The sequence below is a fragment of the Hesperophylax consimilis genome, chromosome 18 (assembly GCF_061612785.1).
Source record: "Hesperophylax consimilis isolate HC1 chromosome 18, BYU_Hcon_1.0, whole genome shotgun sequence".
In the NCBI taxonomy this organism is placed as follows: domain Eukaryota; kingdom Metazoa; phylum Arthropoda; class Insecta; order Trichoptera; family Limnephilidae; genus Hesperophylax; species Hesperophylax consimilis.
Window position 1 is genome coordinate 1,192,616 of NC_142853.1, and position 16,660 is coordinate 1,209,275.

General features: G+C 36.8%; 1 protein-coding gene across 1 annotated transcript in view; it reads right to left on the reverse strand.

Moving 5' to 3' along the window:
* Hers (Histone gene-specific Epigenetic Repressor in late S phase) overlaps nucleotides 1-16,660 on the reverse strand; it is a 579,029-nt gene that overhangs the window by 516,939 nt on the left and 45,430 nt on the right. The gene's annotated exons all lie outside the window — the stretch shown is intronic.

Genomic DNA, 16,660 nt, shown 5'->3' on the forward strand with positions numbered 1-16,660 from the left:
AGTGGTACGGTGTAGTCACTTGCTCCGCTTGACCTTGGCCCGCTAAGCTGCCGCGACCATATTCATATTAGCGGAAGAGTAATGATACCTTCTACTAATCATCACACTACCGTGAAGTTTTCAGTTACAGCATGTTATGTACAGGGTGTAACAAGACATACCAGGCAAGCTTTTAAGACCATGTAGTAAGCGTTCAAAGATGGTTTGAAAGGGAGATATGTAAATACGAATGTTAGAGGGAGCGCTCTACTATTCAAAAAAACTATAATAATTTAGCTTTAATGGTGAAAACATTTAATGAAACCCGACTCTTTTGAAATAGAGCGAAAATTGCTCGAAAAATGCTTTAGTTGCATTTAAAGATACACTGTGCATTTAAAGATAAACTTTTTCATGCCTATAACACATTAAATAACAGAAAAAACGTGTATTTAATAATTTTCGGAGCTTACTTTGAAATTTTTTTCAATCGAATAGAACAATTCGTATAATTAACGTTTCGGCATAACAAATGTATAGCTATTATCTTTATTAGAAATAACATATATTTTTGGGAACTTAAAAACTTAAAGAGTTAAATAGAAACTTGTTATAAATCGGTTAAAATTGGGAATGCAGAGGCTACCTAGTGATTCCCGGTCTAAATTGGACACGGAGAAAAAATAGTATTGATAATTTATTAAGAATCTCTTAAAATTATTGGTAATCTGGTTAACAACGGGATTTCATGCTGTTTCCTGATAAACTAGAAAATTCCTAATATATCGGAACACCTGTTCATGCACCTGCATTTGCATTGATATTATATAATGACGAAATGCGATAGTGATTGATCTTCAATGATATATATGTTACATATATCCATCAATGTAACACATATATCATTGAAGAATGAGATAATATTACCAAATCTAAACGAAACTTATGCTAGTCTATGTAATATAACTATCATGCTAGGTATTTTTTTTTCAATCTCTGGGACAATATCTTAAAGTGCTATCAAAATAAATAAAAATATCATTCAATTAAAAATAGGCATTTGTTAATCAACCAATCAAAACAACAGTTCGTAAATTTGAAATCGCTTTCCTGAAAAGTTGTTGCTTTTGAATTGTACTCTTTATGCTTAGCATGATAGATATATTTAAAGTGAACAAAAATACGTTTTTATCCTTTTCAGATATTGACGACATCTCTTTTTCACCCGATCAACGCCTGTCACATGAAATTCTCCATAGAATGATTTGTCGAATAATTCGCCAAAGTTCTGATGACAAGTACCAATCAGCCGTGGCCCGCTTATACCGCCTATACCGTCCATCGCCTGTCGAGGAAACATGACGGACGTTGAAACCCTCGGCTTGAGACCGGCCCACCCTAAACCTTGCCAAGTGTAAGATCCAACGCATTGACAGCTACAAATTTTCGGACAGAAGTCAGGCGAGCATGTCGACCCTTTGACCGTTTACCAAAGAATACTACAGAAGGCAATTGGCAGACAAATATGGCTCTAATAATTTCATCGATTCTGAGCAATATTAACCCTTAGAATGCCAGGAGTAAAATACCAATCTCACGCCGCACACCGGCTAACACTATTTTCATAATAACTAACTTGTTTTTTTGCTTTTCAAAATGAGGTTTTTGTAAATTAACAGATAATTTTTAAATATTTATATATGTTTATCCTAAGGAGTTTCTCCAGGACTCAGTTTTAGAAGACTTTTTTTTATTTCTCTAACATTATAAAAAAATACAGGTGTCCGGGGGTAAAGTAGGTACACAAACTTCGGGAAGTGATTCTACATGATAGTACAAGTAAATAACATATTTTTGAATGCACAAAAGTCTCAACAGCTCCTATCTGTCCGCAGTCAGTAGATTATGACATCACCAAATGAGGGCCTCCGTAGTCAAGGCTCTCGACAAGCAATCCGGAGAGAAAAAGATGGGAAGAGGAAGGTGAGGAAGTGCCTGGCTAATCCGAGCAACTTTTCGATTGTCAAAGGAAATGAACTCAATCGACTAATAAACATTATTATATAGATGTACAATTATTGCCAAAAGAAATGCAGTTGCGCTTTTATAAAGCGAGGCTCTTTCTTCAGAGTACCGTTGGTACAGAGTAATTTCTTCGAATTAAAACCGCACAACAGAATTCATCTATCGCATCACGTTTTGCAAAAAACTTCCACAACAACTACCTACTTATTTAGCAAACAGATAAGAATAGGCATTTCAAAGTTGATTTTCAAGTTCTGTTGTCATATCATTATTAGCCATTTGTTTCACAAAACTGAATATGAAAGAATTTGAATAGAACCTTCACAAAACTTGAAAATCAACTTTTAAATTTAATGAATTATTCAAATTCTGTGAAACAACCCGTCTTAAAGTTTACATGGAAGTGGTTATTTGTTTCCGAAATTTTGGTATGAAATATTGCAATTGAAATTTGAAAATTTTGTGGTTTGAGTAATTTCACCTAAGGGTTTCTCGAAATAACCTGAACAAATAACGCAAAAGATTAGTTTTTAGTATTAAGAATGCCTTAATCAGCAAAAATTACTTTACCACGTTGTTATTTGAAAACTATTCAGAACGAAGCCACTGAAAAGTAACATTACCAAAAAACGTGGCTTCAAGAGTTTTACAAACACACAGTCGATATGGATCATTAACTTTCAATGATAATTTATTAGAGATCGGAAAAAATTGATGTGCATTTTGCATTGTTTTTTCGTAAACACGCATTTTTTACGTGATCAGATTTTGCGATAAAAACTATTTAAAAAAAATCCTATATTGTGTAATTTTGTATTAATTTCGTGTAATATGTAATTGGACATAGTCTGCTAATAAATACATAAATAAAGCCCTAAATTCTAAACGGGCATAACGAAAAACAAGAAATTAGAAAATCACGTGAAAAAATGGTTACTGCCGCGACCAGAATTTCAACACCGAAACCCTTCAGCTAAACAGGGGCGACTGCCCTAATGGGCGTTTTACACAATGATTTTTTCATACCTATCTCCATACAGAAACTACATCGGGACCCATATGAAAAATCTTTGCTTTAAACGATGATTATTTTCATACTCACGATTTCACTTGGGACAGTACCAAATCGATAAAAATGGCACACCAACATAAACTTAGTTCACTTGAAAGCATCCGTCATTTGCATTTGCCGTAAAAAAAATCATAAAAATACACGCCAAATCACAATAACGAACAGTAACACGTTCACAATCACTCATATATGTATATTTATTGTTTTCATGTTTAATTTATAGAATTCTAATTTATTTTTAAGTTTTTTTTTATGTACTCAATAATATATTATTCAACTGATAAAAAAATAGTATATTATCGGTATATAAAAGAAAAACATAAAAATAAATATATACATGGTGTCCCGAAACTCGTAGTACAAGCGGTAAACTGGTGAATCTACATATACAGAGAATCAACTCTAATGACTGTTAACCAGCTATCTCATGTAGTTGTGTAAATTTAAAAGGTTAGATATATTTATTACAGTCCACAAAAAATCACACGCAATGTGCGACTAGAGTGTTGAAAACACAATATTTAAATACTAGTGGGAATTGAGCCCGCATCCCTTGGTTATTAAGTACAGCATTTTAAAAATTGTTTTCTAAAACTCTAGTTCATAAAATAGTCTTCATCTTTAAAATAAAAGTAGTTGGACAAAATGGCTTTATAAATCCCACGTAAAGCAGCCTGTTCTTTCCACCGGCCATTTATTTGATATGAAAATAGCATTTGGGCGAAATGAAGGGTTTCCGCCGCAGTCTCACACAAAGCCTTATTTATTCGCTCCCTTTATCCACTAATCGGATACGGAAGCGGCCCCACTGTAGACCGTAGCCCGTAGCCCGTAGCCCGCAGTAGACTGTAGCCCGATGTAGCCTTACCGTACTCGTAGTAACCGTAGTACCGTTCTTTGGTGACCACCGCTATCCATCGATTAGACAACGCTTCTAAAAAACTCTTTCCAGCCCCTCTCTACTATTGTGTACAATAAGGCAAGATAAGGGATAGTCGACTTTTGGCAATAGTAATTGTAATAATATTTGGATGATTCGTATAGCGCCATTTTCGTGAAAAATCACTTCAAGAGCGCTGTAAAAATATATAATATATTTCTAAAAGACTCTATTGGCTTTTATAAGACGTTAAAAATGATCAAAAACAAGTAGAGAACTTTGCATATTGAGCTATTATTATTTTTGTTTGTTTCAACTATGCAAACATGTTGAAGGGCTCGTTCTACTTTTAACTAAACGTGCAGGAAACAAAGTTTTTCTTTGGCTGAAACATCTGGAAGTCTTTAAGCATAGGACCATAATTTTTAAGGGCAGTTATTTCAGTTGTTTTCAAGCACATCTTTAAAATGTTTCAAGTTGCTCTCTCAAGTGTCCTGGCAAGAAAAACTTACAAGTTATAAGCAAGGCAAGATGAGACCTCTTCGAACAAAGAACTGTTTTAAACAATGACCAAACTGCTCTCGATACTAGAACCAAATTGAATAATCTCTTGCTTATCTTATAATATAACTAGTTGACGTGTACCCGGCGTTGCTAGGGGTTTTCCTTAGGATATGGACATATACCGTGGTAGACTTTTCTGTAGGCCTTTCCGTAGTACATGACTTTGATGTATCTCATAAGGTTTAGCCAGCTATTAGAGATATTCTTATAAAACAACTCTTGGAAATTTTAGATGATTTGCAATCACCCCCACTGGTGACAACACAAATTATTATAAAAATTAGACACTAAGTTTTGGAACATCCGCCAAGACGGATCAAACATCAATGATTTTATTAAAACCAATATTTACAATGGTACAACGCTTATTGTCGCTCTATTAGGTTATTTTTGTTATAAACTGCTCTCAAGACAGCATTTCTAAGAGAGACAGGCACAGTACATGACCATGACACATGGTGATCGGATAACTCAATACACCTTTAAAAAGTCATATATAGTCATGCAAAAACTAGGTTAAATAGGTTACGTAGGTAAGGTTTATATTATCGTTTATGGCTTTTAATAAATTATCAAGGTGTTGAATTGTCACTGTGTTGAGTTATCATGGAACCGACATACCGGCGTAATTCTAATTATTGTATAAGTCATCGTAATACTTTCTTATATATTTTACAAAATACAATTCCTCTCATAGATCCTGGCGCTAATGCACATTTATTACCAACGAATTCCAAACAATAACAAGGTGCGTATAGGCAAACAAACGATGTGGACGGTTTCGTTGTAATCTCTTCCATTTTCTCAAAAGCGATGCAGAACTAAGTAACCAAAATTGCAGTAGGACCAAAATTGCTGCATATTTAAAAAATGAGTGATACGGTTTTGTTATCTCTGCTTGAAGATATCGTGGGCACCCGTATGAAAGAGTATGAGCCTTTTAGGAGGTCGAGAGAACTGATGGGAATATGATTACTGAAATCAATCTTCAGGAACATAAGGACCCTAAAGCACAAAGAAGTAACTCTTTTATAGCAATATTGAAATAATGGTTACACTAAAACATTTCAAAAAGTCTTTGTTGGCATCTAAAGATACTAGAATAGGTATACGATATACACGTTATTTTTTAGATTTAGACACACGCCCAGTATTCTGCTGAGAATATGTGGCTTAGGACGGGTTGTTTTCTCAGAATTTCAACAATTCATCCAATTTCAAAGTTAAGATTCAAGTTTTGTGGAAGGGCTATTCAAGTTCTGATACTATCTAAGTATTGTGAAACAATTTACCCATGATCAAATAATAGAAATTGAATAGTACTATTACAGAACTTGCATTTTTACTTTGAAATTTGACGAATTGTTGAAATTCTGTGAAAATTCGCACTAAGTCTTAAAATATCGTTCCAGAAACACCGTACACATACAAGACGGAGCGATTATCACGTGATCCGTTGCGACGTGCGGCAGTGGCGACGCGTGGTACAATGTTTTGGTTTGTTTTTAATTGACATATTATACAGTATTTACTCCAAATACGCTGAGGAATTGCTGAATAAAGTCTTTCGGAGCGTGCTGATACACATGGTATATTTAACAGAATCTGAACATGGTGAGGTTTCCAAATCCTTAGAGAGGTAGTACACACGTTTGATTCGAGGGGTTGGTGGTTCAATTCCCGATCAGCATTAAGCCTGTGACCGAACACGCTATATTCTTGTGGCTTGGCCTATATCAGCATATCGCTCGCTATACATTCCCATTTATAATGTATCCATGTAGCCATGGTGCGTTTAGCTTTATGTGTCGCCTAACTTATCATACTCATGTAGTATCTATCATAATGTTTTAATTTAGCATTATTTGGGACTGTGGTATTTATTGGGGGAAGGTATTGAAGCTGAAGAAAGGTTGTTTGTCAGATGAATTCCATTAAACAAGTTATACCTTGCGTTGTGTTGCAAGTTGCAATGCTGTTACAGATGAGAGTCTTCTTGCACTTCATGAATCAATTCTCCGAAGACAAGGCTAAAATGACAAGTGGTGTCAGAAGTCATCAGTCAGTCATTGAGTAAATGAAGACACATTCTGTTCCGTTGTATCGCTAATCTATGATCAATAGTACAATAACTCAATAAATTGTGTAATGTATGCAACAACGTAGGGTTGGTCAGTGGGAGGTGGGTGACGTGTGGAGCAGCAGTCTAATGTAGTGGCAGCCCGCTGTGTTGTGCCTATTAAACTACCACCATCCACCTACCCCCCTGTGACGCCACAGCGCACTAATGGCCAGAGGAAAACTATAACATAATTAATCTAATGGGAAATCATTTTTCATCGAACTCAGGTATAATTCACATCATTTTTCAGGTGACTTGTGACAGTTAAATGGATTCTCGGATAATCTATTTTGCGGTGGAAATAGTATTTTTACGAGAAAACCGCAAGCACTGTACCGATATTCTTGTACACGTGTTTATTTAGCTGTGAGTGGATGAGAGAAATATAAATCCGTTTTTTAAAGACATCACTGAAAACATCTTAGAAATTTATTTGCCGCTGGAAAACAGATTATTCATTGCAGAGGCCGGAAAAGCGTGGCTCAACAGCGGTAACATTTGATTGTATTTGCAAATAACCGAGCACAATTATTCTTCTAGTTGTAGAAAAAACGATTTCGTGCTCACCGATTTTACATAATAATATATTTATTTATTTTTATATATATAAATTACAAACAAAATGAACCTTTGTCTGTCCAACTGGGAAGGATTCCCGTTTCAGGAATATAATTATAATTCAACATATAGTGAAAATAGATACAAATATCAAAAATTGCATCTTACTTACCGTATTCAGTTCAAAATTCTTCTACGACCTATAAATAGAATGGGTTGGAACCTAATAAAAGAAAATTAAGAAGTCAAAAAGTAACAGAATAACAGTCGAATGAGTCCTGCGAACATTCTATTGAACCCTGGCTATAGGCAAGCCTAAGAAATGGAAGGCAAGTTATCTCACACATCCAACTAGGAAAACTTCATTAAAATTATTTTTCATTCCAACAACAACATCAGGACTGAGTCATTTGTCATTTCAATCTAGATAAATACTCGCTTGTATCTAGATTGCATGCAGTTGGCAATACTTAAAAAAAATAGTACATGTCTTCAACTCCACGGATTAAGTCACAAGAAGGCTATAATAACATAAATAAATATTAATGTGAAATTTTATTATTATTTGGCATGTGTTCTATTTTATAATTTCTTTAACAAATTTTTACTTCTTTAATAATTTATTATATATAGACACGTTTGGAAAAGCCCGTATGGGCGAATAATATAAACAAATTATACGGAGTATTGACACTTGTCAATATTATTATACGAAGTATCCGGGGGTAAAATGCATTAACTTGGAGGTGATGGTAGAAGTAAGAAACTTAAATAAATTGTTCGAAATTAAATTTGTTTTATTCCCCCCCTACAAACATTATAATTTTGCATAGAAACAATTTAATTTATTTTTCTGAAAACTACCTTAAAACTGTGTAATTTCTTTTTTTGTTTGTTTTTTAATATTCTCCTGACGAAGGAAGGGTTCTTCCGAAACCGGTAGAGTGAAAATAAACAATAGTGGTCAAAAACAAATTTATGTGTTTTTATTATAAAAAAACTTTTAGTCGTCTTTCGAAATTGGATACAATGACATTCAAATTGACAATGTTTGTTGTATATTAATTTTCCAGCGTATGTATGCGAGGAATAAGCGTATACGGGGGTACCCAAAAGAAACCGAACTGATGTTGCGGGGGCTTAGTTTGTGAAGTACTGGTTTGTAACGTTGTAACGTACTGGTGGCTAGAACCGTGTACAGCTACCTAACCCCAGGCAGTATGCCAAGCACTGCGCTGGAGAAGTCGTCCTTTCGGCTGATGTGAATGGTGACTTGTTTTTGTTTCGTGTGCTCGTCGTTTTTGAGATTTTTTCGTGAACGGAGTTCCAAATGACACAAACTTTTTATCCAAGGTGACAAATCATGGTGCTATAAGACCCTGAAATAAAGCGTCAATCCAGTGGAAGACTCCGAATTCGCCTCGCCACAAATTAAGTGAGAAACATCAAGACAATGCTGATTTGTTTTTCTCTTTGTTTGTGAGAGGAGTCATCCATTCAAAGTTTGTTCTTCATTTGAGAACCACAAACATTTGTGGTACTCAAATTTGAGTTTTCCCCGTAGCATCATCCTTGTAGACCGTTTTTAACTTGGGTGTAGGTAGTACCCAAAATTACTATCCTCCTTATATTAGCTTAAATACTTGACATATCATTTTAGTATTTTACGTATTACTTCGCAAATACATAAGTTATCATTAATAATTGACTGAATAATTGGGATTTCTATAGTTTAAAAGCCCATAAGACAGAAAAATGCACGGGGTCGTCGGAAGACACACTTGGTTACAGACATTTTGTTTGGCATCTTGGCCTGTCAAGAGTTAACATTTCAGGAATATCTGTGCCAGTTTTCAAAACTTCACAGCCACGCGCTATTCATGAAAATCAGTTAAATACAGTATATCAAATATTTTTGATATTTTTTATTTTTACTACTTAGAAAACCGTGGTATCCATGGTATTCTGAACTCCGTTTCACAATGTATTCGACTCTTGCAAAATAAGGAGGGTTATTAGGTATTCATAGGAAAGTTAATACTGACAAATCCCAATCAGCCTACTGACACGTGGCGGCCTTACCGATGTACAAATGACTATTACATTCATTACCCACGGATGCAGCAGTACCTTGCACGAGTGCACGTGCACCGGACGACCTTGCACGGAACAAGGAGCGTGTCCCATACACTACACGTGTAACTATTACCTACTGACCTACGGACTGCGATATTATGTGCGTTCATTATCGGTGTTGGTTAGAGTGGAATAGAGTCAACTGGGAATATTTTGCAAAACAAGCAATTTGTTATGTGTGCAATAATTAAATAAATAAAAAAAATGTGTTCTAAACATAGACATATGAATATTGGTAGACCTGCCCTAAGTGATTAAAAGCGTATTATCCCCACTCCCCATACCGGTTCCATTGGAGCCGGCTGGGCTCGCGTATGGCCTCAAGTGAAATTTGAAAACGTGACGTCATCATTCTTGTGCGAACTATGGTCGAGGCATCATCGGTTCATTTTACGAAATAACACGGCAAAATGTTGACTTGTGATATGAAAACTTGTAAAAATAGATGTGAAAAAGAGAATAAACCCAATTGTCGTATTACATTCCATAAGTAAGCATTATTTTACTTTATTTTAAGCTTATTCACACCGTATTATATGGATCACTTTTAGAAACATATACTATCACATCACAATGTAGCGATTCTCAAGTGTGCTCATCGTTGTTTACTGGGGTAAGTAAATTATGAAACATTGTAAAAGTGTCTTAACTAAATACTATGAAACTAACTACGACTCTGCAAACAGAAGAAATTTACTTTGCCGAATTTGGACTTCGCAAATTAGTTCATAACGTGGCGAGTAATTTGCGCTCCCATGTAAAAATGTCTATTCATTCAAAAGCAGATTTTACTTTTAAGAACTAAATGGTGATATTATAATGCGAGATGCCTATTTACTGTCAGATTGATTTATTGACGTATCACAGTCAGCTTAACCCCCTTCGTTCTTCAACAGTTGATTTTACCCCTCGCCATTATCTTCTCGTCTATTAATTCCTATGTCTGTGGTTCTAAACATTTCTATTTACTGGTTCCATAATAACTTAACATAATGATAATTCAACACACCTTTAAAAAGTGATATAAAGTCATTAAAAGCGATGAAAAAATACTAACCTATGTAAAATCTGGTTTTTGTTTCATCGCTTTGAATTATATGAATTTATATTACTTTTTAAAGGGGTGTTGATTTGTCATTGTGCTGTTGTGCGGTAACCGTGAGATTTGAATACTTCTTTTCCATGGAAGTTTTTCGTTAGCTTGTGGTTGGAAGAGGAGTATACAGGACATTATTGTAGTTATTTACAGTAATTCATAATATTACATGTAAATGAATTGTGTGCTGTAGTAAGTACATTGCACAAAAAATTATATTACGTGTTTGGTAAATGTGATTTAAATGTAAGTAGTGCTACAAGTAGTTTTAATGTATTATTGAAGAAAGCAAACACTCTGTGGCTTGACATTATACAAATGAAAAATTTCTTTGTTTTAAACAACTTTATTTGGTGGAAATAAAGTGGTTTAAAACAAATAACTTTTTCATTCGCATAAAATAATGTAATTAGCAATAAAACATAATATAATGTATATATTTATAGGTTTTAATATTCTTCAAATTTGATGAACATCTTCAGATTCATCTGCTCGACAGCAAGGGGTGAATAATTACCAATTTGGTAGGTAACGCGCAAAATTGAATAGTAAAATTTAATTACTGTTCCAGTTATTATGCCTGGAAAGGTTTGTTATTAATGGTTTATTTATAAGATAGCAAGAGCCACATTGATTTGACACTTTTTATTAAAAAAAAGTGTTAACAATGAGCTATCATTATCAGTTTAAGTATTCACAATAGCTTCATAGTAATCACGGGTTCTTCAGTTGGCGTGATAATTGTATTTCATGCAATATTTTGTATTTATGATTTACTTTTGTTTTCAATTGAATTTATATTCTTATTGTAAAAGCCCAATAGGGCGTTAATATATATAAATAAATACAATAACTTAAATAATAATAAACACGTCATTTTTACGCCCTAAACAACATTAATCTAATATAAATTGAGTTAAATTACAATTCCAAATGAAGTTCTACTGGCAGTAAATCGAATTGTAGGCTTTCTCTTCTCTCGGTGGTAAAGCAGGTACCTCAAGTTACTAAACTTACAGTTGAAACAAGCGGCGAGCAGTAGAAAGTGGCGCTCCAAGCCCATTGTTACAATGCCAAAGCCTGGATTGAAACGGTCTTGTCTGCAAGTGGCCCGCAATTGAAAAGCTCGGATTGGGCTTTTCAACATTGTGTTACTAAGTACTTTAGTTCCCACTTGACAGCGGCAGGAGGGTTAGGGTTTGAAGGGGCGCGGGGCGGTAGGGTGAAGGATGGGAAGGGGGAGGTCTTCTCGTCCTGATTACGTCATAAGCTGTGACGTCACTACCACCGCCGTCGGCCGCTTCCAAAATATAAGCTGACTCATTGTATCAGATATTACACGTTTTCTATTCCAGTTACATTTTTCCGCTTTTGATGTTATTACGTAACAGGTCCCGTATTTGGGGGAAATTACTAATTACATATGAACGAGAATATTTGTGTGGGGATTATTCCAGGAGGATGTAAAAAAGCACCATCCACTTATGAAAATTGTGATTTATAAAACTAAGCTGTACAAATATAACGGCCACTGAGAACTTTCTAAAAACATGATTTTTCGGTACGTAGGTACAATAACTTTATGTCCGGGTTAAATCTTCCCATAGGAAAAACTAAACCCTTCCACACACTTTTCTACAAATGATCATCTATTCAATCCACATTATACAAGTGCATTCTATAAGCAAAATAAATACAAAACAATACAAGAACAACACGTCAACTCACCAGAGATCGAATGGGAAAATAATTCACCGACTCCAGATATTTTCATATCAGAGGGTTCGATAAAGAATGATATTATTATTTGTTATTGTATTTATATTTCATAAGCACAAAATGAAGTGTTTTTTTTTTTGGGATTTTATTTATATATTTTTTTAAAGATTTTAAATTAATATAAGTTAAATAATTTTATGAATAGTATTCACGTCATTTTAATAAAATTGAGACAAACCCACCATCATTATAGCGGGAGGGACCAATTTTTTTTACGTCTGTGCCTCTCAGTATTGATTTTCTAAGTAATCAGATTTTACCGTTAAGTTTGTTAAAAATCTTAAATCTCCGAAAGTTCTACACAACGTTGCATTTGAATACGCGTGTATTTTTATGTGCTTATATTATATGGATGTCATATGTGAGAGGTAAAATATGTTTAATATTGCTTTCTGTTGGACGTAAAACCAACACGCGCTATTGTTTTTCACAGCCACAGCAATGCGTGGCGGGGTACAGCTTGTCATACAAATACAAATAGGGGTGGTGTAAAATCATATTAACAAGTCGTCTCAATGTGGTTTAGGCACAGTTTGAGAATGGCCTCTATTTGGTATCATTGTGGATAATACAAAGTATGTACCTAGAGTGGTGACCACGGCGTCATTTTCGATCTCGTCGCTCGCTATATTCATAATTTACAGTAAAATGACTTCATCTCATAAATATGGCTCTTCAAATCGAAATATAAAATGTCAACAAGTAGGTACTAAATGAAGGTGGGTATTTAACACATTTCGACCCTTTTAAGCGGTTTCCAGCCAATAAATCCCCGGCCGGCGCCGAGCAGAGGTAGTAATGTAAGAGGCTTAAGGCTAAGGTTAACTACCCCTAAAAAGGCTGGAATTTTTCTCCATCTTGCCTCCGTGTTAACACGACCCTCTCCGGGAGATTTATGTGGCTGCAAAACAATTGGGCGGGCGAGAAGCGACGTCATTTCGACATTCCAGCGGAAATGTTCCGGCGTCGCGGGACATTTGTAATATTTATTTTGACGTATGAGTGCCTGAATTTTCCGGATGCTTGGTCATAAATTATTGGAATTCGTTATTCGCTGCTTGGAAGCACATTCATACTATTTATTATCATTTTGTAAGTCTCTACATTAATAAAAAGTTCATGTAGACTAGAGGTGGGTAAAATAACACCGAAATAAAAAGTAAAATAAGAGTTCCGAAATGGTTGCAAAAGTTTCGCGAACTTTGGGATATCAGCGAATAGAGAATATAAGTGAAATGATTACAGTAGAACAAATATATATAAATAATTCCGGGCAAAACGTTTCCTGCAGCACTTTAAATAACTGCTATAATACCCGTCGTAAGCCGTTGCAAAGAAATGCTTGTTCAATGATAACTCAACGCACCTTTAAAAAGCGATATAAAGTCATGAAAACGATGAAAAAAACTATCCTAATGTACGTAACCCAGTTTCGTTTCATCAATGTTCTTGACTTTATAGCACTTTTTAAAGGTGTGTCCGGTTACAAAAAAAAATTAAACGCCCGTATTAACCCGTTGCGAACAAACGCTTTCTCCATAAACGATCATTGAAGGTTACACCCGCCCTGTCCCACCCCGGTATAGGTGACTTATGGTCACCCCTTCGGAGCTCTCGCATGAATCTAATTTTTGAATAAACGGCTCTACAAAGTATATAAATGAAGCTAGACCTTCAATGTCCCCGCATACGGTGTTAGGAAGCGGTATGCGAGCGCTTACAGGTATTAATCCAAAGACAACACAGAACAATAAGCATCAAACAATCAAGTAACAAGTTTCAGGCAAATAGTTGGTGGAGGGAACCCACACTCCAGTACCTGTAAGCACAAAAAGAACAAAGTGAAATAATAGAGTGACGGGGGAGTTTCGCCGAGCCACGTCTGGCAGTCCTGTTGAGAGATTGGTGGTGGTTGGGGTGACTGGTGCAGGTCAGGACTTCCACACCCCTTAGCCGACCACCCGATGGTGCCCTGAAGATAAGCATGGGAAAAAGAGGGATAAACCCTAAAGAACCTAGGGGAAAGAAGCGTCAGGAGGTCGGAGGCAGGGTGGAGGTTACCCCAATCCGCACAGTCACCCCTCTGACCACCAACGCTCCTCAGGGGTGGCGCAGGTGACTGGCGGAGTCCCCCGGTAAAAACAAGAAATTAAAAGAAGCTCCAGCAGTGCATGCGGGGACGAGGCCCGTTGTCCAACCCCTATTGGGGAAAAGTAAACAATACAAAACAAACAACGGAGTTCAGTTCTAGCCTGTAAACTCGTTGCCGTTACTGAAAAAAAGAAAGAAAACCAAAAAAAAAAAAATACATATAAAAAAGACGAGAAAAGAAAAGAAAAACAATAAACAATCCAAAAGTGCCACTTAAGAACATCGGTAGAATAAGTAAAACAAAAGTAGAAAGCATAAAAATAACATTTGCATGGTCTGTAAAGAGGACAGTATGTGAAGTATAAGATAAAAGACAAAGTAAAAGAGATAATTAGCTAAGCAAAGATATATAAAGAGTGTCTGCAATGTCTGTAAAAAGGACAGTGTGTCTACCTTAGACACAAAACATAAGAAAAGAAAACTGAAAATTAGAAGAAAATAGGATACAAGTTGTTTAAAAGAAATGTAAACGAAATAAAATCATCTGAAGCAGCTGGTACAGTAAGGAAAGAAAAATAATAAAAATAAGAAGAACAGAATGCATAAACAATAATCGGAGAATTGTAAAAGAATTAGTCATGGAGCAGGAGCAATACACCAGGGGTTCTCAGTTATCACACTAGTCAGCGACTCTAAGCACAGACCATCTCTCAACCCAGATCCTAGTAAACTTCCTCAGACATTCGAAATTAACTCTGTTAGAAACAATGGGGACATTCAGACCGTCTATCATTTCGTCTCTGGCATCCTTCAAGATCTCACAGTGCCACAGAATGTGCTCGGCCGACTGGAAAGTATTGCCACAAGCGCAATTGGGATGGGTAGACAGGGCAAGGCTGTGAAGCCTCCCCCTGAATTCCCCATGTCCTGAGAGGAGCTGCGTCATGTGATGGTCCAGTTTGAGGAAGGCCCCTTCCATTCTGAGTTTAACTGATGGGAAGAAGGAAAAGGTCCATCTTCCCATGCTCGACCTATCCCAACGGACCTGCCACTCTTTGAGCGAAAGGTCCTTCATCGTCCGAAGCAGTCCAGGGAGAGTTCCCGGTCCACCTGGTGTCAGAACGACACCAAGATGGGTTGCCGGGGATCCTCTGGAAAGTCTCTGCTTGGTTAAGACTTCCCTAATCTCCAGATCGATTGGCAAAATGCCGGCCACAACTGGCAAAGCGTCCGAAGCAACAGTACGGTATGCGCCAGATAGTGCCAGCAAAGAAGTTCGCTGGCCCCTAGTAAGAGCGAGGAGTATAAGGCAGTTATCCAGACGGTGCTCCCAAACAGAGGCAGCATACGAAACTTGCGCAACGTATACGCCCCTGTACAGAGCTCGTAGTGCCGGATTGCGTAGTCCCCATTCAGCGGTGGAGAGTCTCCTCAGCTTTAGGAACAGCGCCTGAGCCTTGCTTGAAACATCTTTAACATGAGCCAGAAATGAGGACGATCGATCGAGTGTTACACCTAGGTACTTGACCGTGTCTGCAAATTTGATGTTGGTGTCTCCCATCCGGATGGTAGGGTTTCTTTTTCTACTGAGAGAGCCCTTCATCAGGAGACCCTTTGTCTTGTGGGGAGCGAAGGTCATCTTATTCCTCTCCCCCCATTTAAGGAGGGTGTTCAAACCATCACCAGCCTTTTCTTCAATTTCCTTTCTGCTGTTCCCCGAGACAAGATACATCTTATCATCCGCGTAGTCGATCATGATACATCCTTCAGGCAAGGGTAACCTAGAGGAGTCGTCAAAGTCAATATTCCAAAATTCAGGTCCCAGAACGGAGCCCTGGGGACAGCCCATATTTACTTCACGTTCTATAGTAAAATCACCATGGGATATCGAGACAGTTCGTCCCGATAGGTAGTTGTCAACCGATTTAAACAGGCGTTTTGGACAATTCCTACTTTTAACCTTTGTGCCTATCATGTCCCACCACGCGAAGTCGAAGGCACCAGTTATATCTAAGAAGATTGCTACAACGTACCTCTTTGAGCAGACCTTCACCCAGTTAAGCGCAAACGAAATGGCGTGCACGGTGGATTTACCCGGGACGAAACCAAATTGAAGTTCACTGGACGGTGAAAGTGTACTGCGAAGTCGCTGCCGAATTAGTATTTCCAGGATCTTGCCGAGGATTGGGAGCAAGGTTATCGGGCGATAAGCCTTTACGTCGGTGAGTGGTTTGCCGTTCCCTTTAGGTATAATCCTGAGCACGCCCCTCTTCCATTCAGAAGGGAAAATTCCTCTTCTCAGGCACGATTCCATCACTTGAAAGAGCTCCTCTTTAGCGTGGACCCAGACATGCTTCA